Raw genomic sequence first — 26,135 nt, forward strand, 5'->3', positions numbered from 1 at the left:
ATGACACTTAAACACTAGTGCCAAGCTAAGATCCAATTACATAACACGATAGAACCAATTAAATAAAAAGACTACAGCAGAAACATTGATCTTTAAAAGTACATATATCGGATCTCGTAGGCCAGTCACTACTCTTGATGAACTGTAGTATCGTGTTGAAGCTGCAAGGGCAGCTGTACCTCTACACGCCATCCAAACTGTGTTTGACTCAATGCCCAGGCGTGTTAATAAAAAAAATTACTAGAAAAGGCTGCACAATGAACTCAGCAGATGCTATGCAGTTTAAGGTTTAGCCAGGTGCCAGTCCTTAATATTTAAGGAAAAAAAATCATGTACGAACAGGTTATCCGGAACTGCGCGACTGCTACGGTCGCAGGTTCGAATCCTGCCTCGGGCATGGATGTGTGTGATGTTCTTAGGTTAGTTAGTTGTAAGTAGTTCTAAGTTGTAGGGGACTCATGACCACAGATGTTAAGTCCCATAGTGCTCAGAGCCATTTGAACCATTTTTTTTTTTTTTTTTTTGAGCAGGTTACATACAATATATATTTATACACCCACAACTTGAAACCGCCTTGGAGAAAGGAAGACAAATACTAAACATTGGAAGGCGATATGTGAACAACTCCCGGTAGTGGCCAAGTCCTTAAACACTGCCACGCCTAGACCACGGATGACATTTCAATCCCCGCCAAGGCGCTGGCGCCATCAAAAGTTTCTACCCGAATCACAAAGACATTCCAATAAGTCTGAAACATAGAAACACTCGGCAGAACCTTTGACTCACTTACACATGGACAACTGTATTAATACAGTGCAGGCTTTAAAAACGGCAACATAAAATCATTTGATTGCAAGAGACACAAAGCACTAGTATAGCTTCTGAGAAAACTTCCAAGTCACAGCCACCATTTAACTAGGCCAACTGAACTCTTCCACACCGTCTTAGGGTTCGACTATGAAAGTCTCACCATAATAATAAAGTTTAAATGGCTCTGAGTGCGTCGGTGAACAAACACAATTACGACGACTTCCTTCATATCAGGTACACAATACGAGGGAGCGGGTTCCACAGCTTCACCGCTTCCCTTCAAAGGTTGTTCCCAGCGAAGTCACAGAACTTGTATCTCCAAGCTGCCCATGTCGGCAAAACGCCCATCCCATTGCACACCACAACGTGTAACGGTCATAAAGCTCGTTCGGCAGCCGTTTACAGCTCGTGATCGTAAGGTAGCGTTCTCGCTTCCCGCGCCCGGGTTCCCTGGTCCGATTCCCGGCGGGGTCAGGGATTTTCTCTGCCTCGTGATGACTGGGTGTTGTGTGATGTCCTTAGGTTAGTTAGGTTTAAGTAGTTCTAAGTTCTAGGGGACTGATGACCATAGATGTTAAGTCCCAGGCTTACAACCAACTCGCTTCGTCCGCCAACCAGGAAGATAAGACACGCGAAAATCAAAGATAACTTATCTCAACCACAATCGATCTCAACGATACATAAACAAAGTAACACTCGCCCCAGCTCGCCACGGCTCACAGTGTATATCGTCCAGTCACACTGATGTGACCACCGCCTATGTATGACGTCAACATGCAATAACCACTCCCAGACGGCAGATGGCAGCACGAACAGTGCAGGGTATATAAAGTCTGTCCGGGCGACGTGAAAACGACTGTTCAGCAACAATGTAGAACACTCTAGCAGCCTCTTAATCCGTGGGCTGGGCCAACAGGTCCACCACACGCTGGCCCGACCTACTGCGGGAGTAATTCTCTCCCGCAATACCGATGACGATACAAAGAGCCTCTGTAGAGCTCGTCAAGGTAGGCCCCGCTGCCAACACCCTAGGTCAACGCAGGAACAGCAGCACTGCTACTTACACTGCCTCTACGCCTGGCATATGTCGCCAGTGTTTTACAGCGAGCGAGCGAGCGTGAAAACGGGTGTCTGTCAGCCATCATGGGACGCGGAGAACAACGAATTGACAGCCATCATGCATTTGTGTATCGGTGTATTTGTATACTGAGTCGCCAATTACATTGGCGTCTTCGTTTTTTGCTGATGGTATCTGTGGTGCTGTCTTGGTGTGCCTAATCAAAACAATGTAATGCAAGCCCTATTTACAGACAGATTTTATCTCATCTGCGCTACTTTTCGATAGCACTCTAATAACCTAAGACATATTGGGTGTCCATGAAGTTAGAGTTTCAAAATAGAACCTCTGCTCAGAATGACGTCAAATTTGAATAGAGTGTAATTGACACAGGGGGAAACGTCACGGAAAGAAAACCCAACAGATGGCGCTGTAAGTGTCTTATCGTAAATAGTGTCGGCCACAAATGACAGATGAATCGTAAAACGACGGCTATGATCTGAGTTGCAGCAACACCATCCGTACTGTTCAGTGTGCAGGACTGTACAGTTTTGGTACTGTTACTTAGGCTAGCCCGTCCAACGGGGCAAGATCGTGCTACATTGGATTGGAAAAATCGGTTTTTAATTGTTCGGAGGCCAAAAACGGCAAAAAACTACAAAATGGCGTCGGTTTCTATCTCATCACTGGCGCGACAGATGGTGCAGCATGCTGTCCATCCTTTTATGTGACAGACAGACATTGAGATATAGCTTGCACCACAACAGATCGGAGTGTATGGGGAGTCGCGTTGCGCAATACCGGCCTTCAGTTCAGTTACTTTCGTAATTGGGGCGCTGAACACATCATCTTACATGTAAATCGACAGCTAGAAGTCACACAGATGAGGATGAGGTAATCTGGATGGCCAGGCTGTAGGAAAATAATAGCTGATAATTAATTCTAGCATTTCCGAAATGCCTCTGCAGCTGCCACTTTACTGGCTGTGCAATGTGCAGTGGAGCACCATCTTGAATAAAAATGATTTTAGCCACACATTCACGCTGTTTGAAGGATTGGAATGAGGTGCACAAAAGACACTCACAGCGTTAAACAGTGGTGGTGGAGGACTCATCTCCTCGAAAAAATATGGCTCTACAATAAACAATGTCGTCAACTCGCTCCGCACGGTCACCTTTGCAGAAGTGGTACCGGCTGATGTGCGTGTGGATTTCCGATGCCCGTATTCTACAATTTTGCGTACTGATATGTCCATAGAGGGGGATACGTGCTTTGTCTGTCCACAGAATGGTGCATAGCCATTCATTGCCCACTTCCATGACAGCAAGAAATTTCAGAGCGAAAGTTGGTCTTGCTGGCAGATCAGCATGAGACAACTAAAGATGGGCGATTTTGTGTGGATAGCAATGCAGGTTGTTTCTTAAGACTTCATGCCCCACGATCTCAGGCATGTCCAAAGCCTGGGAAATTCCCCGTGCCTGCATGTTCGCACATAACCAATAAAACCCACCTGAAATGCTATGGCCACATCTTCGACAGCGGTGGAGTCAACTGCTTTGCTCCCGCTTCCACATCACACTTCAAAAGAACTTGTCTTTTCAAACTTCGTAATAAATTTATCCAGATCCTTAGGAGATACTGGACCAACGCCTTTTTATCGTAGCGTTGAGTGCCCGGACTGCTGGCGTATAGTCGCCGCTCTTCTAAAAGAGGTTTACCGGCAGGGCGCGCGGCCGGAGTGCCCGAACGGTTCTAGGCGCTACAGTCCAGAACCGCGCGACCGCTACGGTCGCAGGTTCGAATCCTGCCTCGGGCAGTTAGGTTTAAGTAGTTCTAAGTTCTAGGGGGACTGATGACCTCAGGAGTTGAATCCCATAGTGCTCAGAGCCATTTGAACCATTCTTTCTGGCAGCACGCGGTCCTTCATGGAGACATGTTGGGCGTCTCGCACATAAACCGAGGAAGAGCCGCGTGCTGCATGTCTGTTGGTGCGCATACTGTGACGCTTACAGTGCAATATATTGATCAAATTATTGTTAAATTTATTTGTCCCCCTACGTTTCTCCCAACAGCGATAATATTCTGTTGAAATTTGGCGTCATTCTGAGCAGTGGAGCTCTTTCTACAGCGTTTAGAAACTGGAAATTCGATTAAAAACACCCTGTACAATGACGTACCGTCCGAAAAGAACCTGCGCAAATATACAGTCACATCTTGAAAAGATTTCATCATGTTGCAAAGTTTGGAAACTTACTTTAAATGTAAAATAAAGTGTGCACTACACGAAATGCTTACAGAACACTTGTGCCACCTATCCTAAAGTTTTGCCCATGTAAGTGCGATCCATAGCAAATAGGACTCATAGGAGATATTGAAAGTACGCAAGGAAGGACAGCACGAATGATCGCAGCTTCGACTGAAGCTAGAGCGTTACTGAAATGCTGAAAAAGAAGAGTGGACGTCAGTTATTGCAGCAATGCTCACATACAAATTTTTAAGAATCTGTGCTAACTGAAAAAGCTACAGGCAGCCTTCAGCCTTATATTGTACAGATACGTTTAAGCAATCAATCTTCATACGTAGAACGATATTTTCCCTCTGCAGCTGGGAGTGCGCTTATATGAAACGTACTGGCAGATTAAAACTGTGTTGCGGACCGAGACTCGAACTTGAGACCTTTGCCTTTCGCGGGCAAGTGCTCTACCATCTGAGCTACCCAAGCAGGACTCACGCCCCGTCCTCACAGCTTTACTTCTCTCAGTATCTCGTCTCCCACCTTCCAAACTTTACAGAAGCTCTTCTGCGAACCTTGCAGAACTAGCACCCCTGAAAGAAAGGATATAGCGGAGACATGGCTTAGCCACAGCCTGGGGGTTGTTTCAGGAATGAGATTTTCACTCTGCAGCGGAGTGTGCGCTGATACGAAACTTCCTGGCAGATTACAAATGTGTTCCGGACCGAGACTCGAACTTGAGACTTTTGCCTTTCACGGGCAAGCGCTCTATCGTCTGAGCTACCCAAGCACGACTCACGCAGCGTCCTCACAGATTTACATCTGAAATTACCTCGTCTCCTGCCTTCGAAACTTCTCAGAAGCTGCCCTGCGAAACCTTGCCCGCGAAAGGCAAACGTCCCAAGTTCGAGTCTGGATCCGGCACACTGTTCTAGTCTGCCAGGAAGTTTCAATCTTCGTACTTGATGGAAAAGGAAAGAAACACTCCGCTATGAATTTCGCAGTGATCTGTAGAGTGTGGATGTAGATGTAAATGCAGAACATCTTCATTACTGCCATTGCTTGTAACCGCAAATCGTACAAATCATATTATCACAAACGCCTTGATGAGCTGTCAACGATCTGACATCTGTTCTGTGCTTCTATGTCGGTATATTTGTATACTGAGTCGCTCTCATGTGAAGATCATAAAATTACTCTAAAAGCAACTAAATAATTAGCATTGGGTTATATCTGATAATGCAGAGGAAAAAAGAGGAAGAAGAGAAAAATCTTTATTGCCGAAACGCATTTCTTCACATTAGTGGGTCTTGTTTAATAGTATCAGTCCCCACAATTTTAGGCCTTGTTTAAGCTTGATTAAGCAGTCAGATAGCATGCCACCATAGTTTTCCTTGTTGTCGTTATCCTTATAAAGAAGGTCCTTTCTCCCAGGTAGAATCACAAACACATCGTACATTTTATTTTACGCTGTGTTCATCGTCAGTCCAACCTGGAAGTAAACACTGTCTCACGTATCTCCCGGGGTTTGTGGTTACCTGATTGGAATCTCCCCCCCCCCCCCCCCCCCCCCCCCGCGGAACATACATCAAGCCCTGATGTGTTCAGTCACGTACGTACCATTATGATGATACATTTAATTTGTGCTGCAGCCTACGGTAAACTCAAACGTTGTTTCTCAAATCACCAATATCGGTATCAACATTTTTTAGTACGAAAACGTTTCGAAGACATGATCATCATCTGTTTATCGTTACATTTTGACGGCGTTTTGCACCTACGTTTCGCATGAGAACGTTTCCACAGCGCAGTCGGACGAGAAGGACACATCAAGTCTACTTGTGGGACAGGGGAAGCGAGTGACCAGCGCGATTTGAGACCAGAGCGCGATCTGAACATTTAACACGGTGGCAGGCAAAAACAGTAAATTTCAGTGCTTTACCGTGCTTCATCGTGTCGTTCATGCTGAAACTGATACACGGATAGGTCCTCTTAAACATGTGTTGCAGGTGTGTTAAGTCAGAGCAACCGCTATCTGAGTGAGCAGGCAGTTGTTTACGTAGGGCTCAACTTACGATAAACTAACTACACTAATCAGCATACACGAGCTAAACCACCAAAATTCAAAAACGTAAAATTTATGTTCATACGATGTGCTTGATCCCAGTTCAAGTTCTATTTGATACGCTGCAACTCTTCGTCTATTTCGGCTTTACTTTAGGTATCTTTATCTCTTCTACATATGCTATCCACCTATTTCTCTCATTATATCCTCCAAGGCTTCCTTACGCCCGCCACAAGGCTGACATCCGGACTTCAGGCGTTCTTCAATTTGTCTTCCGAAATTTTCTTTCGCCTCTTTCACTGCTTCTACGGCGTGCAAGTGGAACAAACTACATTTACTACCCACACTTTCTACAACTGTTCTTCAGTTCCTCTTCTGAAATTTTCTTTCGCCTCTTCCATTGCTTCTACGACGTACGAATGGAACAAACGACGTACTCCATCCTCACTTTCTACTTTTATTATTTTCACTTGCGTTTTGTGGGTATGTTAACCATAAACGAACAGACAAGATGGACTAGCAAGAACCGGCACGGTATGTTATGAAATACACTCCTGGAAATTGAAATAAGAACACCGTGAATTCATTGTCCCAGGAAGGGGAAACTTTATTGACGCATTCCTGGGGTCAGATACATCACATGATCACACTGACAGAACCACAGGCACATAGACACAGGCAACAGAGCATGCACAATGTCGGCACTAGTACAGTGTATATCCACCTTTCGCAGCAATGCAGGCTGCTATTCTCCCATGGAGACGATCGTAGAGATGCTGGATGTAGTCCTGTGGAACGGCTTGCCATGCCATTTCCACCTGGCGCCTCAGTTGGACCAGCGTTCGTGCTGGACGTGCAGACCGCGTGAGACGACGCTTCATCCAGTCCCAAACATGCTCAATGGGGGACAGATCCGGAGATCTTGCTGGCCAGGGTAGTTGACTTACACCTTCTAGAGTACGTTGGGTGGCACGGGATACATGCGGACGTGCATTGTCCTGTTGGAACAGCAAGTTCCCTTGCCGGTCTAGGAATGGTAGAACGATGGGTTCGATGACGGTTTGGATGTACCGTGCACTGTTCAGTGTCCCCTCAACGATCACCAGTGGTGTACGGCCAGTGTAGGAGATCGATCCCCACACCATGATGCCGCGTGTTGGCCCTGTGTGCCTCGGTCGTATGCAGTCCTGATTGTGGCGCTCACCTGCACGGCGCCAAACACGCATACGGCCATCATTGGCACCAAGGCAGAAGCGACTCTCATCGCTGAAGACGACACGTCTCCATTCGTCCCTCCATTCACGCCTGTCGCGACACCACTGGAGGCGGGCTGCACGATGTTGGGGCGTGAGCGGAAGACGGCCTAACGGTGTGCGGGACCGTAGCCCAGCTTCATGGAGACGGTTGCGAATGGTCCTCGCCGATACCCCAGGAGCAACAGTGTCCCTAATTTGCTGGGAAGTGGCGGTGCGGTCCCCTACGGCACTGCGTAGGATCCTACGGTCTTGGCGTGCATCCGTGCGTCGCTGCGGTCCGGTCCCAGGTCGACGGGCACGTGCACCTTCCGCCGACCACTGGCGACAACATCGATGTACTGTGGAGACCTCACGCCCCACGTGTTGAGCAATTCGGCGGTACGTCCACCCGGCCTCCCGCATGCCCACTATACGCCCTCGCTCAAAGTCCGTCAACTGCACATACGGTTCACGTCCACGCTGTCGCGGCATGCTACCAGTGTTAAAGACTGCGATGGAGCTCCGTATGCCACGGCAAACTGGCTGACACTGACGGCGGCGGTGCACAAATGCTGCGCAGCTAGCGCCATTCGACGGCCAACACCGCGGTTCCTGGTGTGTCCGCTGTGTCGTGCGTGTGATCATTGCTTGTACAGCCCTCTCGCAGTGTCCGGAGCAAGTATGGTGGGTCAGACACACCGGTGTCAATGTGTTCTTTTTTCCATTTCCAGGAGTGTATGTACACACCACAATGGTGTAATATTCTACAATATTTATTATTTGTTACGCCAGTATCAGGTACAAATATAAGTACGTGGAGCAGTGAAATTTTATTGGATCAATGATTTTAAACTGGTGCTTCTGCTGAGCATCTCCATTTGTAGAGATGAAATGTCGTGTGGCTAGGGCCTCCCGTCGGGTAGACCGTTCGCCTGGTGCAAGTCTTTCGATTTGACTCCACTTCGGCGACCTGCGCGAAGATTGGGATGAAATAATGATGATTAGGACAACACAACACCCAGTCCCTGAGCGGAGAAAATCTCCGACCCAGCCGGGAATCGAACTCGGGCCCTTTGGATTGACAGTCTGTCACGCTGACCACTCAGCTACCGGTGCGGACATTTGTAGAGATGAAAAACAACTATTCCATTCTAACTACTCTAAAAATTAGACATAAAACAAGAGGAATTATTTCAATGTAAATTAGATGTAACCTTATTTAACTAACAATAAACTCTGTGACAAATTAAGTAATAAACTATAGACAAATTACAACAGTTGTACATAATCTTTCCTGGAATATTGAAAGATGTGGCTGAACAAAATAATCTTGTCTTGAATTACAAATATGTGATATAACAGTGATATTAAGCAGGCGAGTGATGCAGCTGTGCTTATACAACGCAGTATTTTTTTTTTTGTTGAAACACGAGGGAAATTACAGAAACTGAAATTAAGGCTATGGGGCATGTGAGTAAGACGAGCAATTTACAATTACTATTGGTGCGTAAGGGAAATGTAAGCACTAAACTCTGGTTGATAGATATGTGTTTATTAATTTCCATTATTTCAAGATAGTTCATCTTCCTTCCCTTGTGGATGTGATGTAATACTAAGGTCTCCTTTAAGCAGGTGGTCTGAAGAAGTAGAGTCTCCCTTTCTAAGCTTCCAAGTTCTGTGGCGTTCCTTCTAGAGGGGTACATACTGCCCTGGCAGACTGCTCTATATAGAATTTATCACAGTTACAAATAATTTTATAAATTCCACTCTTTATAAGATGAAACATGAATATTACATCACATCCATAAGGGATGGAAGATGTACTACCTAATTGCAGCTACTACTCATAATCCCATCCAGGACATCATGTTGTAAGTTACCCTCTTACTTACATGCACCAATTTACTTTATTTCTCTAATTGTAATTCTTCACGTTGTGTTTAAAGAATTACTTTATGCAGTCAAAGCTGCTTGACTCACCTGCTTAAAATCACCGTTTGTAATTTAGGAGCGGTGCTGCCTGAGGCACCTAGCGCTAGATCGTGCGGCTCCCCCCCCCCCCCCCCCGACCAGAGATTCGAGTCCTCCCTCGGGCATGGGTGTGTGTGTTATCCCTAGCGTAAGCTACTTTAAGTTAGATTAAATGGTGTGTAATCCTATGGAGCGATGACCTCAGCCGTTTGGTCCCATAGGAACTTACCACAAACTTCCGATTTAATTTAGGATCTGCTAAAGAAAAGAATCTTCAACATCGCAGCAAGTCAGCAATCGTTGGTTAACATATTAAAAAACTAAAAACCCGCCTCGATTGCGAAAAAAGCACCTAGGCGGGTTTTTAGTTTTTTAATATACTAAAGAAAATGTTATTTTGTTCAGACCGATCTTTGGAGCATGTCACGAAAGTTAAATGTTCAATTAATTTCTTCTATGTAGAACTGTTGTAATTTGCCTACAGTTCATTATGTGTTACATATTTTCACTTAGTTAAATAATCTTACATCGCATTTACACTGAAATTATCCCGCTTGTTTTATTCCTGATCCTAAAAGTAACATTTTTCATCTCTGGTAATGGAAATACTGTGACATGTGCTAGCTTAAGATCTTTGATCCAACAAAATTTCACTGCACCACATACTTCTTATCTTTGTTCCTCATGATGGCGTAACAGCCGAAAACCGGTTCGTGTGATAAATAATAAATATTGTAGAATATTACACAAGTGTTGTGTGTTTCATTCATACTGTATAAAATATTCCATCAAGAAGCGATAGAACAGTCAATGAATGCGGTACGATATGTTATGTCGCGAAAGAAACACATATACTAAATTTCAGTATCAAGGCTCCAACAGGTGCGATGTTAATTGGGACCACTGCTTTCGCATTTAGACTTACAGTGGTCTGGCCATTCACGTTTACGTTTTGAATGACCTCTTTAAAACGCCAAAAGCAAATACTGGGATAGTCCCTGGGGTAAAAACACAGTCCATTTCCTGCCAGTCCCTCCCCTAATCCAACTTTGCGCTAGCCCATAAACACATTGTCGTCGACGAGACTTTAAATACAATCTTCCTTCCTTTCATACTTACGCGTGGTGAGTTCAAAGTTCACACACAAGCTTTCAGAGATTGATGGTATTGTTTGATGGGTGTTTCGATGTTCGATATTTCGGTACAAAATGTCAGTGATTTAGAGAGTATTATTTTATATTATAACCTTAATTACATTCCTTGCAGTATTTCACGGAGAATATCCGAACACCTTTATAATACGAAAGACGCGTCGGCCATATGAAGAGCACATGTCCAAGTGAGATGCCCTGTTGTGCCTTCGTTCAAAATGGTTCAAATAGCTCTCAGCACTATGGGACTTAACCTCTCAGGTCATCAGTCCCCTAGAACTTACAACTAATTAAACCTAACTAACCTAAGAACATCACACACATCCATGCCCGAGGCAGGATTCGAACCTGCGACCGTATCGGTCGAGCGGTTCCAGACTGTAGCGCCTAGAAACGCTTGGCCATTCCTGTGCCTTCGTCTTAAGGTCTAGAAATACACCGTAAACACAATAGTGCTTTATCGCGAGTACAGGAACAGGTCACGAAAACCTAAATAGAAATCCTCCCGTCGGAGGTTTGAGTCCTCCCTCGGACATGGATTTGTGTGTTGTCATTAGCGTTAGTTTAAGTTAGATTAAGTACTGTATAAGCATGGGGACCGATGACCTCAGCAGTTTGGTCATAACATCGGTGTCACAAATTTCCTAAATAGCAAGCGGGGTCGACATGATGGTTCAAATGGCTCTGAGCACTATGGGACTTAACATCTTAGGTCAACAGTCCCCTAGAACTTAGAACTACTTAAACCTAGTTAACCTAAGCACATCGCACACATCCATGCCCGAGGCAGGATTCGAACCTGCGACCGTAGCAGTCACGCGGTTCCGGACTGAAGCGTCTAGAACCGCACGGACACCACGGCCGGTGGTCGACATAATAATGTATGATAGAGGTACAGGTTGGCAGGAGCCGGGCGCTATCCAGTCGCTGTTACGAATGATATATCCGGCAATTTGTACGAACTTAGAATAGGTATTCATGACTCACACATACACAGCTGTCTGTACAGTAAATGACAAAAGTCATGGGATCGTGATATACACATAATACAGGTGGCGGTGGTGTCGCGTGCAGATGGTATAACACACAGTGGATTCCAGAATGAGATTTTCACTCTGCAGCGGAGTGTGCTCTGATATGAAACTTCCTGGCAGATTAAAACTGTGTGCCCGACCGAGACTCGAACTCGGGACCTTTGCCTTTCTCGGGCAAGTGGTCTACCATCTGAGCTACCGAAGCACGACTCACGCCCGGTCCTCACAGCTTTACTTCTACCAGTATCTCGTCTCCTACCTTCCAAACTTTACAGAAGCTCTCCTGCGAAACTTGCAGATACTGGCAGAAGTAAAGCTGTGAGGACAGGGCGTGAGTCGTGCTTCGGTAGCTCAGATGGTAGAGCACCGGCCCGCGAAAGGCAAAGGTCCCGAGTTCGAGTCTCGGTCGGGCACACAGTTTTAATCTGCCAGGAAGTTTCATATCAGCGCACACTCCGCTGCAGAGTGAAAATCTCATTCTGGAAACATCCCCCAGGCTGTGGCTAAGCCATGTCTCCGCAGTATCCTTTCTTTCAGGAGTGCTAGTTCTGCAAGTTTCGCAGGAGAGCTTCTGTAAAGTTTGGAAGGTAGGAGACGAGGTACTGGCAGAAGTAAAGCTGTGAGGACCGGGCGTGAGTCGTGCTTCGGTAGCTCAGATGGTAGAGCACTTGCCCGCGAAAGGCAAAGGTCCCGTGTTCGAGTCTCGGTCGTGCACACAGTTTTAATCTGCCAGGAAGTTTCACACAGTGGATTGACGCTAAGGTGGTTCATGTGAAAAGGCTTCCGGCGTCATTACGACCGTACGACGCGAATTAACAGAACACGGAATGTAGCAGGAGTTGGACGCATAGAACATTCAGTTTCGAAAATCGTTAGGGAATTCAACATTCCGAGATCAACAGTGTCGAGAGTGTGCCGAGAATACCAAAATTCAGGCGTTACCTCCTACCATGGACAACGCAATAGCCAATGGACTTCAGCTAAAGACCGATAGCAGCGGAGTTTGAATAGAGTTTTCAGTCAACACTGCCTGAAATAAGCCCAGAAAACAATGTGCTGCATAAGACGAACTTATCCGTTAGGACAGAACTGCGAAATGTTGCGTTAATGGGCTATGGCAACAATCGACCGACGCTGGTGCTTTCGTAACAGCACATCGCGTGCAGCGCCTCTCCTGGACTTCCGACCGTATCGGTTGGACCGCAGACGACTGGAAAATCGTAGTTTGGTCATGTGAGTCCCGATTTCAGTTGATAAGAGCTGCTGGTAGAGTTCGAATGTGGCGCAGATCTCACGAAGAAACGGACCCAAGTTGACAACAAGGCACAGGGCAAGTTGGTGGTGGCTCCATAATCGTGTGGGCAGCATGATTATTTCCGGCTACTTGTAGGCCATTTGCACCCTTTCATGGACTTCATCTTCCCAAATAACGATGGAACTTTTATGGGTGAGAATTCCGTGCTACACTTGTTCGCAGTTGGTTCGAAGAAAATTCTGGACAACTGGCGCGACTTGAAGTCCATCGAAAATTAATGCGACATAATGGAGAGATCAGGCTACAGGGGCAGCATGGCTCAATATTTCGGCAGGGGGCCTACGACTTTTTGAGTCCACGCCACATCGAGTTGCTTCGCCACTCCGGGCAGAAGGAGGTCCGACACGGTATTAGGAGGTATCCCATGATTTTCGCCACCTCAGTGTATTTCCTTTAGGTATATGTAAGTGTAGATATTTACATAAACAAGCACTCCGTCTTCAGGCCACGAGCGGCCTACCGGGACCATCCGACAGCCGTGTCATCCTCAATGGAGGATGCGGATAGGAGGGGCTTGGGGTCAGCACATCGCTCTCCCGGTCGTTATGATGGTATTCTTGACCGAAGTCGCCACTATTCGGTCGAGTAGCTCCTCAATTGGCATCACGAGTGAGTGCACCCCGAAAAATGGCAACAGCGCAGGGCGGCCTGGATGATCACCCATCCAAGCGCCGACCAAGCCCGACAGCGCTTAACTTCGGTGATCTCACGGTAACCGGTGTATCCACAGCGGTAAGGCCGTTCACTATGTACATAAATGCCAGGTCAAAATTAATAAAGCCAAAACCAGCTAACGGCGTTCTTCGCACAATATTGAGATGACTGGGTCGTTATCAGAATCTACATGGGACTAATGAAGATCTAGAAACGAAGGTGGGCGTCTTTTAACATATGTGACATTACTCATAACACCGACTAGAATAAAACCTTTCAGCATACGAGAATAAAGTTCTCTAAAACTATAGCTCTTCCACTCCGCTTTTTAGACAGTGTTCCATGGGTGGGGAAAAAAATACTTTCAGTCGAATACAGAGCATCAGAAAGAAAATTACTAAGAACATCAAGAGATTGTTCTAAAACTTAGCATGCAAGAAATGAAAGAATGCGATGGGAAACAGAGCTGGAAGCAGTCTAGGAAAAAATAAAATAGTATCCCAACTATTATATGTAGAGGTACACAGGACGAACTTCCCAAATCATATTTCGATTGTAAGCCATACGGTGGAAGTAACATCAGAAGACCTTGAAGTGAGATGAACGAATTTGCGAATTCAGAACAGGCTTAAAATCGTAAATCATGAAGAAGATGGAGGACGATGGGGAGGAAGCGTCTGACACATTTCTTCACATTCTATGAGAAGAATAAAGTTTATGGTCTTTTGAAGAAGTAGACTGTTGTAGTTTTGGACTATTTGTAGTGGTTGAAAATACACTCCTGGGAATGGAAAAAAGAACACATTGACACCGGTGTGTCAGACCCACCATACTTGCTCCGGACACTGCGAGAGGGCTGTACAAGCAATGATCACACGCACGGCACAGCGGACACACCAGGAACCGCGGTGTTGGCCGTCGAATGGCGCTAGCTGCGCAGCATTTGTGCACCGCCGCCGTCAGTGTCAGCCAGTTTGCCGTGGCATACGGAGCTCCATCGCAGTCTTTAACACTGGTAGCATGCCGCGACAGCGTGGACGTGAACCGTATGTGCAGTTGACGGACTTTGAGCGAGGGCGTATAGTGGGCATGCGGGAGGCCGGGTGGACGTACCGACGAATTGCTCAACACGTGGGGCGTGAGGTCTCCACAGTACATCGATGTTGTCGCCAGTGGTCGGCGGAAGGTGCACGTGCCCGTCGACCTGGGACCGGACCGCAGCGACGCACGGATGCACGCCAAGACCGTAGGATCCTACGCAGTGCCGTAGGGGACCGCACCGCCACTTCCCAGCAAATTAGGGACACTGTTGCTCCTGGGGTATCGGCGAGGACCATTCGCAACCGTCTCCATGAAGCTGGGCTACGGTCCCGCACACCGTTAGGCCGTCTTCCGCTCACGTCCCAACATCGTGCAGCCCGCCTCCAGTGGTGTCGCGACAGGCGTGAATGGAGGGACGAATGGAGACGTGTCGTCTTCAGCGATGAGAGTCACTTCTGCCTTGGTGCCAATGATGGTCGTATGCGTGTTTGGCGCCGTGCAGGTGAGCGCCACAATCAGGACTGCATATGACCGAGGCACACAGGGCCAACACCCGGCATCATGGTGTGGGGAGCGATCTCCTACACTGGCCGTACACCACTGGTGATCGTCGAGAGGACACTGAACAGTGCACGGTACATCCAAACCGTCATCGAACCCATCGTTCTACCATTCCTAGACCGGCAAGGGAACTTGCTGTTCCAACAGGACAATGCACGTCCGCATGTATTCCGTGCCACCCAACGTGCTCTAGAAGGTGTAAGTCAACTACCCTGGCCAGCAAGATCTCCGGATCTGTCCCCCATTGAGCATGTTTGGGACTGGATGAAGCGTCGTCTCACGCGGTCTGCACGTCCAGCACGAACGTTGGTCCAACTGAGGCGCCAGGTGGAAATGGCATGGCAAGCCGTTCCACAGGACTACATCCAGCATCTCTACGATCGTCTCCATGGGAGAATAGCAGCCTGCATTGCTGCGAAAGGTGGATATACACTGTACTAGTGCCGACATTGTGCATGCTCTGTTACCTGTGTCTATGTGTCTGTGGTTCTGTCAGTGTGATCATGTGATGTATCTGACCCCAGGAATGTGTCAATAAAGTTTCCCCTTCCTGGGACAATGAATTCACGGTGTTCTTATTTCAATTTCCAGGCGTGTATTAATTCAAATTTTTAGAGATCTTATACAAACAATATTTTTTTCGTCTAGTCTGTTACCACAATGATGAGAAGACTGCAGGATGTGGTGACTAAGTGATTTCGAGAACTGCCAACACGATATCTGAAGCGTACCACCAAAAGCCCGAACCAAGTAGCACTGCGAACGAACACATCTTTATATATCAGCAGAGTGATTTTTAAAAGCTGTTACAATATCTGTGTGGGTCTGAGGCTGAGTGTATCTCACAATTTAAATCCAGGGTAACATCTGAAGAAATACTTGAGAGCCAATATCGCATATAATTATTTATCTTGAATTGATGGCCGGTTTCAACAAAACTTTGCTGTCATCTTTTCTTTTAAATAAAGCCATGTCTTATAAATATGATGAAAATTTAAATAATTTGAACTTTGTCAAAATATATGGGATAATTTTGGAAAAGATGAGATCCGAGGATGACCCCCAAGTTCTGTTTAAACGGGCCATCAACTCAAAATAAATATTTCAATGCCAAATTCTTCATTTGTGTGGCCATAGTGTCCGTATTTGCTTTATATTTCTTGAGTTCTGTCGTTTCAACTACAAAAATGAATGGAATAAAAGGCAGGCAGATACCAACAATCTGGTATCTATCAGCTCAGTTGCAGAGATTGTGAGAAGATATACATTGGAATGACTGCTAGGACATTCAAGACAAGGTATAAAGAAAGCATGAGAGCATTTAAATATGGTACAAATCATTCAACATTTGCGGATCATCTAAAAGAAGAAAACCTTAGAGCATGCAGCATTGAAAAATATATGAATATGAAAAAAATCAGTAAAGACCGACACTTCCTCCAACAGAATTTTCACGTAAGAAAGCATTAACACAAAATAAACTGTTTCTCAGGGACCAAATAAATATTGGAAACCAGACTCTATGTAAAATCATTGATGAAATTACATGAAAGAGAAAAGAGCCTTTTTCATCCTTTACCCTCTTCCACAACCGCATTCCCCCCCCCCCTCCCCCCCAGTAACAATTTCATTTCAGTTCTCGTTGACCCATCGTGGTTTCTGCCTCCCATACGCAAAAAATCCCTCCATCGCAATTCCTTCCGTATTCTGACACAGTACATAAATACACAGAAAAATGTTTAATAAAATTACACACATACAATAATCAAATAAAGAAAAGTTGTAGGTCAAAGACAAAATGGAAAGGTTACGTTGGCAACACTACAAAACACAAATCACAACACATACTTAGAAGTACAAAAACAAACAGAATACAGTGGTGTTTATAAATGTGTCTTGTGTAAAACACAAGAAATGCATAGTGCTGCAGAGCAACTAAAAATTAGGGCAAAATTTTCAGTGTCTAAAGCAGAAAAACAACGATGAGCTAGCAGACGGCATTTCCCGATGAAAGCGAGAAATCAACCGAAAATCACCATAAATACGAATCAACACACTCTTAACGAACTGTTTTTCTATCTAAAAGCAAATCAAAATATAAATAACTTAATTACAGACCACTGATGATGAGAAAATCACACATTTTTGTATTTGCAACGAGAGAACAAAAATACCCTCAAGAATTTAAATGCCTCTTGGCTCTGAAGTATTTCTTCAAATATTATAATCTGCAGATCGCCCCCTGGTCAGAATGACTGTAATACAAAATTAAATCCAAGGCTTGTGGTTAAATTTCCGGGAGAGAAACGATTATTCCTGAAACTTACAGCTTTTTTTTTCTAATAATGATTGATACACTATTTGAGCTAATGTATCCGGATATCCCTATATAATGCGGGACTGAAGACTAGTTGTGATGACAGATGGGCGGGAACTGCTGTACTGTCAGTAGAGAAGCTGTCACAGCAGGCTCGATGGGACAGGAGGCCTCAGTGACTTCGAACGTGGACCAGTCACTGAATACCATCTGAGTAACACATCCATTAAGGACGTTTCAACCTTTCTGGAACTGTCCAAGTCGACTGTCATAGTTGTAAAGTGGTACCTCAAAGGAACAGCCACAGATCAGACACAGCTCATGTACTGACGGACAGGTACGGTCGACCATTGAGTCGGATGGCTGAACAAAATCGCATGAATTCAGCGGAAGAAATCAGTCGTGATTTCCAATCTTCTACCAACATTCCAACTAGGACAATGGGTGTACGTAGGAAGTGAAAAGAAATACGATACATTTCTCTATCAGCTCCTCATAAGCTCCACATTTCTGCAGTCAGTGCTAAGCGACGCTCGAGGTGGTGTAAAGAGTGAGGCCACTGGACAAGGGTGACCCAGAGAGGAGAATAATGCTGTACCCTAAAGTAATCCGATGGGAAAGTCTCCGCTTTGGCGAATGCCTGGAGAAAGTTACCTACGATTTTGTGCAGTGGCAACAGCGAGTTACGGAAGGGATGCGGTGTTGCAGTATTGGAGTTTTTATCATGGTTATGGCGTGTTTCCCTTTTTGCACGTGAGAAAACTATCAATGGTGGAGGATATGAAGACATCTTGCAGCAATATGTTCTGCGTACATTAGACGAATAGTCCGGAGACGTTGACTGTTTGTACCAGTATACCATGCTTCCTGTCGTAAAGCAGCAACTGTGGGTCGATGGTTTGTGGACAGTATCGTTCCTGAAATAGACTGACATGCCCAGAGTCCCTTCACTAATCCAGTGGATCAGGTATAGGATGAGTCTGTACGGTGATTTCGCTCCAAAATCCTATGTTGAATACCAGTACTTTCTCTGGTTCCGGTTCTTGAGGAAGAATGGGCTGCCATTTCTTCACAGACAAACAGACGTGTCATTGGAAGTTTCTCCAGCACAGTTCAGGCAGTCACAAAAGCAAAACGTGGCCACATCGCATATCAGTGTCCATTGATAGGTATCCGGACAATTTTGATCAGATAGAGTGTGGGGGAAAAAATACAGAGCTTCACCACGAAACGGCATCTCAGCTAACCTGTAAGTCATCACATGATTTGATACATGAACTGACAGGTCGCAGAAAGGCAAGAACATAACCCCTCACGTCACCTCACCGTGTCTAGTAAACTAGTGGTGTTTACCGCAACTCGCGGGTTCGTGCCAGGTTTAATTTAGGTAAAACTTAACAAGAAGGGTATTTTACATTACTGACACAAAAATTAAAGGCGCTGTGTAAAGGATCCGTAGAAACAATCTTAATAAATGATCTAAAAAAATCAGGAATAAAATAAGAAAAAACGTTTGTTAAAATCACCTTTACAGCGTCAAATGAATAAAGTAAGAAAACTTTTCTTAAAATCACCTTTAAAACATCAAAAACAATTTCTCACGAACACACATGAAATTTTGATGACAGGTAAATATATTTCGCAGTACAAAATTTTGCAGCCGATAAAATATACTACGCTAGTAATAAAATCACCTTTACAACATCAAAAACAATTTCTCACGAACACACATGAAATTTTGATGACAGGTAAATAAATTACGCAGTACAAAATTTTGCAGCCGACAATATATACTACGCTAGTAATGATTAAGGTGATTACGTCGCTTGTGTAGGCTATTTTCAGGTCACATTCTTCTCTTCCAACGTACTGAATGACGAGTTTTTCCTGTCTTTTTGTTCTCTAAATACAATCGCCTTTTCTTGCTGCAACTTAATTTATTTTTCTCACTCTATTGTATCTTCAGTGGGATAGTTTGTTGGCATCTGAGTTTTCTCTAATGTGGTCTCGACGTTGGGCTACCACTTCGTTTGCGAAAATAAGCACTATGTGAACAGTGTGAAACAGTGTGAAAGAAAAAGTTCAGAACATAAAATTGTGCTCATGTATCGGAAATTAAGTGGTAATGCGACCTCCAGGTCAGACGAGAGGAAACGAAGATGCCAACAAATTATCCCACTGAAGATGCCTTAGACTAAAAAAAATAAATTAAGTTGCAGCAAGAAAAGGCAGTTTTATTTACAACAGAAATATTTCGGTACTTGCTGTGGAGGATGGCCACACAAAGAAACTTGTCTTCTATCTTCTTTTCTCTCTAAAACACACAGTTGTATTCTCGCAGATGAATTCTGGAATCCAGATGGGAATCTCATTTTGAAAACCTAAGAATCCACTTTTTCTGACGGCTTCGAAATTAATAATTTTGTTTCCATGGCTCATTTGCAAGAATGTGAAATTTGAGTGATCCATGACAATGTTATCAAGTGGAATTGCTCTACTGAATCACAGTTAATCATTTGACCCACTGTCCATATCACATGGGAAGGAATTATGACAGCTCATAAAAATGCAATTAACATGTCGTTACGATAAGCCAGAGACACATTGTCTACATTACGTTTACTAGGTTAACATTTCTTTAGTACTGAGGACACTTTTTAGTTAAATCGTCTTGTGATTTATTAGTTCACCTTCCTGAAACGAAAGAGTCAACCACGCATGGAAATAAATCTGAGAAACACCTCTGCTTGGAAACGAACAACACAGAAGAAATAGCCTTAAAATTAGCATTCTCACAGATAATTTAAAGATAATTTTAACTATATAGTCGCAAAAATTGCCCTACCAGTTGTGTTAGTCAGTATAGAGGAGTAATAGTAATTCAGATAGTACTGAGTTAATCATTCAGAGAAGTTCTCATTCTAGAATTTGTCATCACCTGTCTCTTCCGTTCACTTTCTCTCTCTGTCTCTCTCTCTGTCTTTCTCTCTCTATTACTCTCTCGCTCTGAGCGTCTGCGTGTATTTAGTATCATACTTGGTCAGCCATGCATTTACGGCTTTCTGAGATGTCATCGAAACCGATGTTAGCAGACAAACGTACGTGTAACATCTTTTACGGAATAACTCAAAAAATGGTTCAAATGGCTCTGAGCACTATGGGACTTAACATCTATGGTCATCAGTCCCCTAGAACTTAGAACTACTTAAACCTAACTAACCTAAGGACAGCACACAACACCCAGTCATCACGAGGCAGAGAAAATCCCTGACTCCGCCGAGAATCGAACCCGGAAACCCGGGCGTGGGAAGCGAGAACGCTACCGCACGACCACGAGCTGCGGACACGGAATAACTATGCCCATTCTTGGATACAAGTAAGTCCAGCATTACACTGTAGGCTCTTTTTGTGTTTAAAATTGGTCCACATTACGTCATAAATTTACTGTAGTAGCGAGTGATTAGGGTTGAAAGTCCCCTCGATATCGATGTGATCAGAAACGGAGTAGAAGTGCAGATTGGGGAAGGATGGGCAAGGAAATCGGCCGTGTCCTTTCAAAGGAAACATCCCGCATTTGCCTCGAGTAATTTGTGGATATCACGGAAAACGTAAAACTGGATCGTGGGATGCGGATTTGATCAGGCGTCCCGCCTAACTCAAGCCCAGTTTGTTAACCACTAAGCCAGCTCCACTCGGCAGCTTAGCTTAGCGCAGGCTATGTGTGAACACCACCGATCCTGCAGTGAGCATCCGTACAAAGTGTAGGAGGACGGCGAAGCCACGAGTTGACAACCAAAATGGCTCTGAGCACTATGGGACTTAACCGCTCAGGTCATCAGTCCCCTAGAACTTAGAACTACTTAAACCTAACTAACCTAATGACATCACACACAACCATGCCCGAGGCAGGATTCGAACCTGCGACCGTAGCGGTCGCGCGGCTCCAGACTGTAGCGCCTAGAACCGCTCGGCCACTGCGGCCGGCAGTTGACAACCAGGTGGTGACGTCCACGTCTCAGCGTAGCAGAGGTCGAGGGTATTCCCGCTCTGTAAAACACACTGCGATCTGAACCAGATCTGACGGCAGAGCACAATGCTGGTGCAGGCATAGGTATTTCGGAGCACTCGTACGAGCGCAAATTATTGAACATGGAGCTACGCAGTGGACGTCCACTGTGTGTTTCTATCCTTACCCAACAACAGCATCAGTTATGATTGGAATGGGCCCGAGACGATCGAGTTTGTATTGTGGATCAATTGAAAAGGGTAGCCCGTTGGGAAAATCACGTTTCCTGTTACTCCGGGACGATGGCCGTGGCCGGATATGAGGTCACCTAGGCGAACCGATATCCGTACTACCCCTGGACACCGTAGGAGAAATCCCACAGGAATGGTCCATTTTCCAATAAGTGTCCGACATACACTTACTTCCTCGTCTATTCTTTTTTTCGGCAATTCGTACTTTACCTGTTCGCAGTTTTAGACACTCTGATAGCGCCACGTTTCTAATGATTCCCGTTTCCTCCATCCGGATTTCCGATGCATCACCTTTCACGCCACTACAGTGACGTTCTGGCGACACATTTTCGGAACTGCTTCCGCAGTTCCTTATCAGTATCTGTTGTGAGCAAACCACTTTCATGAATGAAAGGTTCCGTCATTTGTACACCCCATATTGCTAGACGCGTGAAAGATCTCTTGCGCGCGTTGTTTGGTGATGATCGTGTGCTCAGCCGCCACTTTCGTCATGCTTGGCCTCCCAGGTCCCCAAACCTCAGTCCGTGCGATTATTGGCTTTGGGGTTACCTGAAGTCGCAAGTGTATCGTGATCGACCGACATCTCTAGGGATGCTGAAAGACAACATCCGACGCCAATGCCTCACCATAACTCCGGCCATGCTTTACAGTGCTGTTCACAACATTATTCCTCGACTACAGCTATCGTTGAGGAATGATGGTGGACATATTGAGAATTTCCTGTAAAGAACAACATCTTTGCTTTGTCTAAGTTTGTTATACTAATTATTGCTATTCTGATCAGATGAAGCGCCATCTGTCGGACATTTTTTGAACGTTTGTATTTTTTTTCGGTTCTAATAAAACCACATTTCATTCCAAGCATGTGTGTCAATTTGTACCTCTCTATCTACATTATTCCGTGATTTATTCAGTTTTCAAATTTATACTGACTTTTTGATCACCCGGTACGTGACTGGTGTTAACATTAATCGACATACTATTATGGTTCAAAATGGTTCAAATGGCTCTGAGCACTATGCGACTTAACTTCTGAGGTCATCAGTCGCCTAGAACTTAGAACTAATTAAACCTAACTAACCTAAGGGCATCACACACATCCATGCCCGAAGCAGGATTCGAACCTGCGACCGGAGCGGTCACTCGGCTCCTGACTGTAGCGCCTAGAACCGCACGGCCACTCCGGCCGGCTGACATACTATTATCTTTTAGTTTTACGCACGCAGCTACACTTAGAAATAAGCTTTTCATAGGATACCAGTATTTAAATAAAGTTTTGTCCATGGTATATAAGCCGTTGTTCAGAAGAAATGATTTGACGATAAATTCAAATCTTCCTTTGCCACCTGCTCGACAAGTTACGTTATTCGCATTTTATCAATAATTTTTGTTGCGGCATATTGAACCATTAACAACTTTACTTACGGGTAATAAAGTTCGTTTTGTCCTCTAGTGTTATAGGAAAGCGACATCAACATTCTTGTCAAGCTGTGAAGGATTACTTATGACGAATTCCAATATAAAAATGTTCAAATGTGTTTGAATTCCTAAGGGACCAAACAGCTTAGGTCATCGGTCCCTAGACTTATACACTACTTAAAATAACTTAAACTAACCTATGCTAAGAACGACACACATACCCATGCCCGAGGAAGGACTCGAACCTCAGGTGGGAGGACGAATTTCATTTACACATAGAACTATAACGGGCAGCCAAATGAAATCCGAACACCAGCCACAGTGGGATCATAGAATGGTTCAATTCAAAAGTAATCGCCAGACACGTTAAGACATTAATCCCACAGCGAGACAAGGTGATCAATTCACGTTTCGTAGAACGCAATCGGCCGCTGACGGATCCACAACTGCACTCCTACAATTCCTCTTCCAACCGAAACCAACGTCCGCGTACGTCTTTCTTCGCACTGAAGGCGCGACAATCATTTTATATTAAAAATGAAGAAATTCCTCCAGCTGTATTTAAGGTGTCGATTTTATTTCGGCAACTAGTTTCAACGTTGTAACAACGTCATCTTCTGGTCCATACACCTTCAGACGTCAACTGCGTGCGGGTGATACTAGAAGTCAGTGATCATATACGGACGTGCTCCGTGTGGAAGGTGGTTAGTAACTAATTACTAGCCACCCTCCACATGGAGCGCGTCCGTATCTCACCACTAACTTCTAGTATCACCCGCACGCAGTTGACGTCAGCTGGTGTATGGACCAGAAGATGACGTTGTTACAATGTTGAAATTAGTTGCCAAAATGAAATCGACACCTTAAATACAGCTGGAGGAATTTCTTCATTTTTAATATAAATTTATACCAGCTGACGTCCCACTGCCATCCATTTCAACTATGGATGTACGAAGACGAAAATCATTTGGTGAAAGATCTGGGCTATATGAAGAATTTTGCTGTGTTTCCCTACCGAATCTCCGAAGCGTAACATTCGTCCGATTGGCAGTGTGGGGGCGAGCGATTTCATGTAACAGGATGCTTCCTTTGCTTATCAGGTTCCCCGAGTGCGGGACCACAACTACTTCGCAGTATTTTGAACACAGTTCGTAGAAACTGCGACGCGCCATAAAGTAAGAACGTCTAGGAGTGATGTGGCACGGAATCATGTTGAACGGTAATGCCATTTCCCACACTGTCAATCGCACAAAGGTTACGCTTCAGTTGTTTGGTTGCGAAACACTGCAACATCCTCCGTACAGTCCGGATCTTTCACTGTGTGATCTTCACATCTTCGGCGATCCAAAGAAACGCAAGTGTGGAAGTCGGTTTCAGTCGCCTGAGGAAGTTCAATTGGTTCAAATGGCTCTAAGCACTATGAGACTTAACTTCTGAGGTCATGAGTCCCCTAGAACTTAAAACTACTTAAACCTAACTAACCTAAGGATATCACACACATTCATACCCGAGGCAGGATTCGAACCTGCGACCGTAGCGATCGCGCGGTTCCAGCCTGTAGCGCCTAGAACCGCTCGGCCACCCCGGCCGGCCTGTGGAAGTGCAAGAGTAGATGTGAATGTGGATCCGTCAACGGCAGACTGCTTTCGAAGAAAAAGGAATTGATCGTATCGTCTGCAAGTGGCATAAACGTTTTAACGCAAATGGTGATTACTTTTGAATGGAACGGTCCCGTTGTAGCAAGTGCTTAGTTTTGATTTCATTGTCGCTCATAGAAAGTTTTACCTGGCGTTATCGGTATTGTTGGAAGAACACATTACCGCGAAGGGAAATGGGAGCAGCTCGACAATGCGACAATAGTGCTGTACTTCGGACTCGGTCTGCTACCGCACCACAACGGCGTTCCGTGGTCGTCCAGACTCACCCCCTCGCCGAGGTGTGATTAGTTTATGATTATTAAACTGGAAAAGTCTAAGCATGTAATTAAGCGCGCTGGCGGCGGCGGCGTGGGTCGGGCAGCGCACAGTAGCCGGCGAGATGGGCCCCGAGATTAGTTGCCGCGGCTGGACGCGCTCCAGAAAGGCCGGCATCGCCGCTGCCCCCGCCCCTCCTGCGTGCGTGTCGGCATGGGCCGACATAAACCGGCGGCCGGTCACGACTGGCCGGCGTTCCGGCCACAGGCGCTCCTCATCAGCAGCGCGGTAGCCGCCGCTATCCGGCCGGCCGATCCGCCGCCGCCGCCGCCGCCGCCGGCAGATAGCGCCACCGAGGCTGCCCCGCGTTCCGCAAGAGCGGCTCGCGAAAGATTGCCGGCGGGGGCGCCGCCATCATCGCGGCCGTAATAAGCCGCGCGGACCACGTGCTGCAGCTGGCCCACTGCCTGCCGGCTCCCGCACTGCTCAGAGATGGATCAGTTTCGCGCTGCTTTCCTAATGGCGCGGGAACAGTTCCGCCGGCGCGGTAATCACACAGGTGCTACACGAACGAGAACGACCGCAGAGTCCGAATGGTTTGGTCAGCCGTAATATCTCCTATATACGAGGCGTATTCAGCGTTTTTTCTGAAAGTAGGATTCCAATACGCCATACTATTCCCCACTACTTTGGCTGCGAAACCCTGTTTTCCAACGTAATCTCCGTTGGATGAGACGACGTTCCGCCAGCTTACTGAGTGGGCTTATATGCCCACCTGGTGCCACACTGCTGGTCAACATCTGAGCCAACGTCTTACAACATCAATAACCTCCCCATTGTCCACGTAGCCATGACCTTACCGGCTGACGTTGCGGTTTTGAAATTTTTCTTCGGAGAACATGTGTTGTAGCACCACTCCATGGGTTGCCGTTTCGTTTCCGGTTAGAAGTGACGAAGTCGTGTTTCCTTTCCTATGACGATGATCGACAAAAAATTCTCAAGATCAGCTTGGTATTGTGCAAACAACTGTGCGCAATTCGTTGCTCTTGACGGTCTTCCCTTAGGCAGCGAGGAACCCAGCAGCACAAACAGCTGAATAGCC

Source organism: Schistocerca americana, chromosome 8 (genome assembly GCF_021461395.2).
Source record: "Schistocerca americana isolate TAMUIC-IGC-003095 chromosome 8, iqSchAmer2.1, whole genome shotgun sequence".
Classification (NCBI taxonomy): domain Eukaryota; kingdom Metazoa; phylum Arthropoda; class Insecta; order Orthoptera; family Acrididae; genus Schistocerca; species Schistocerca americana.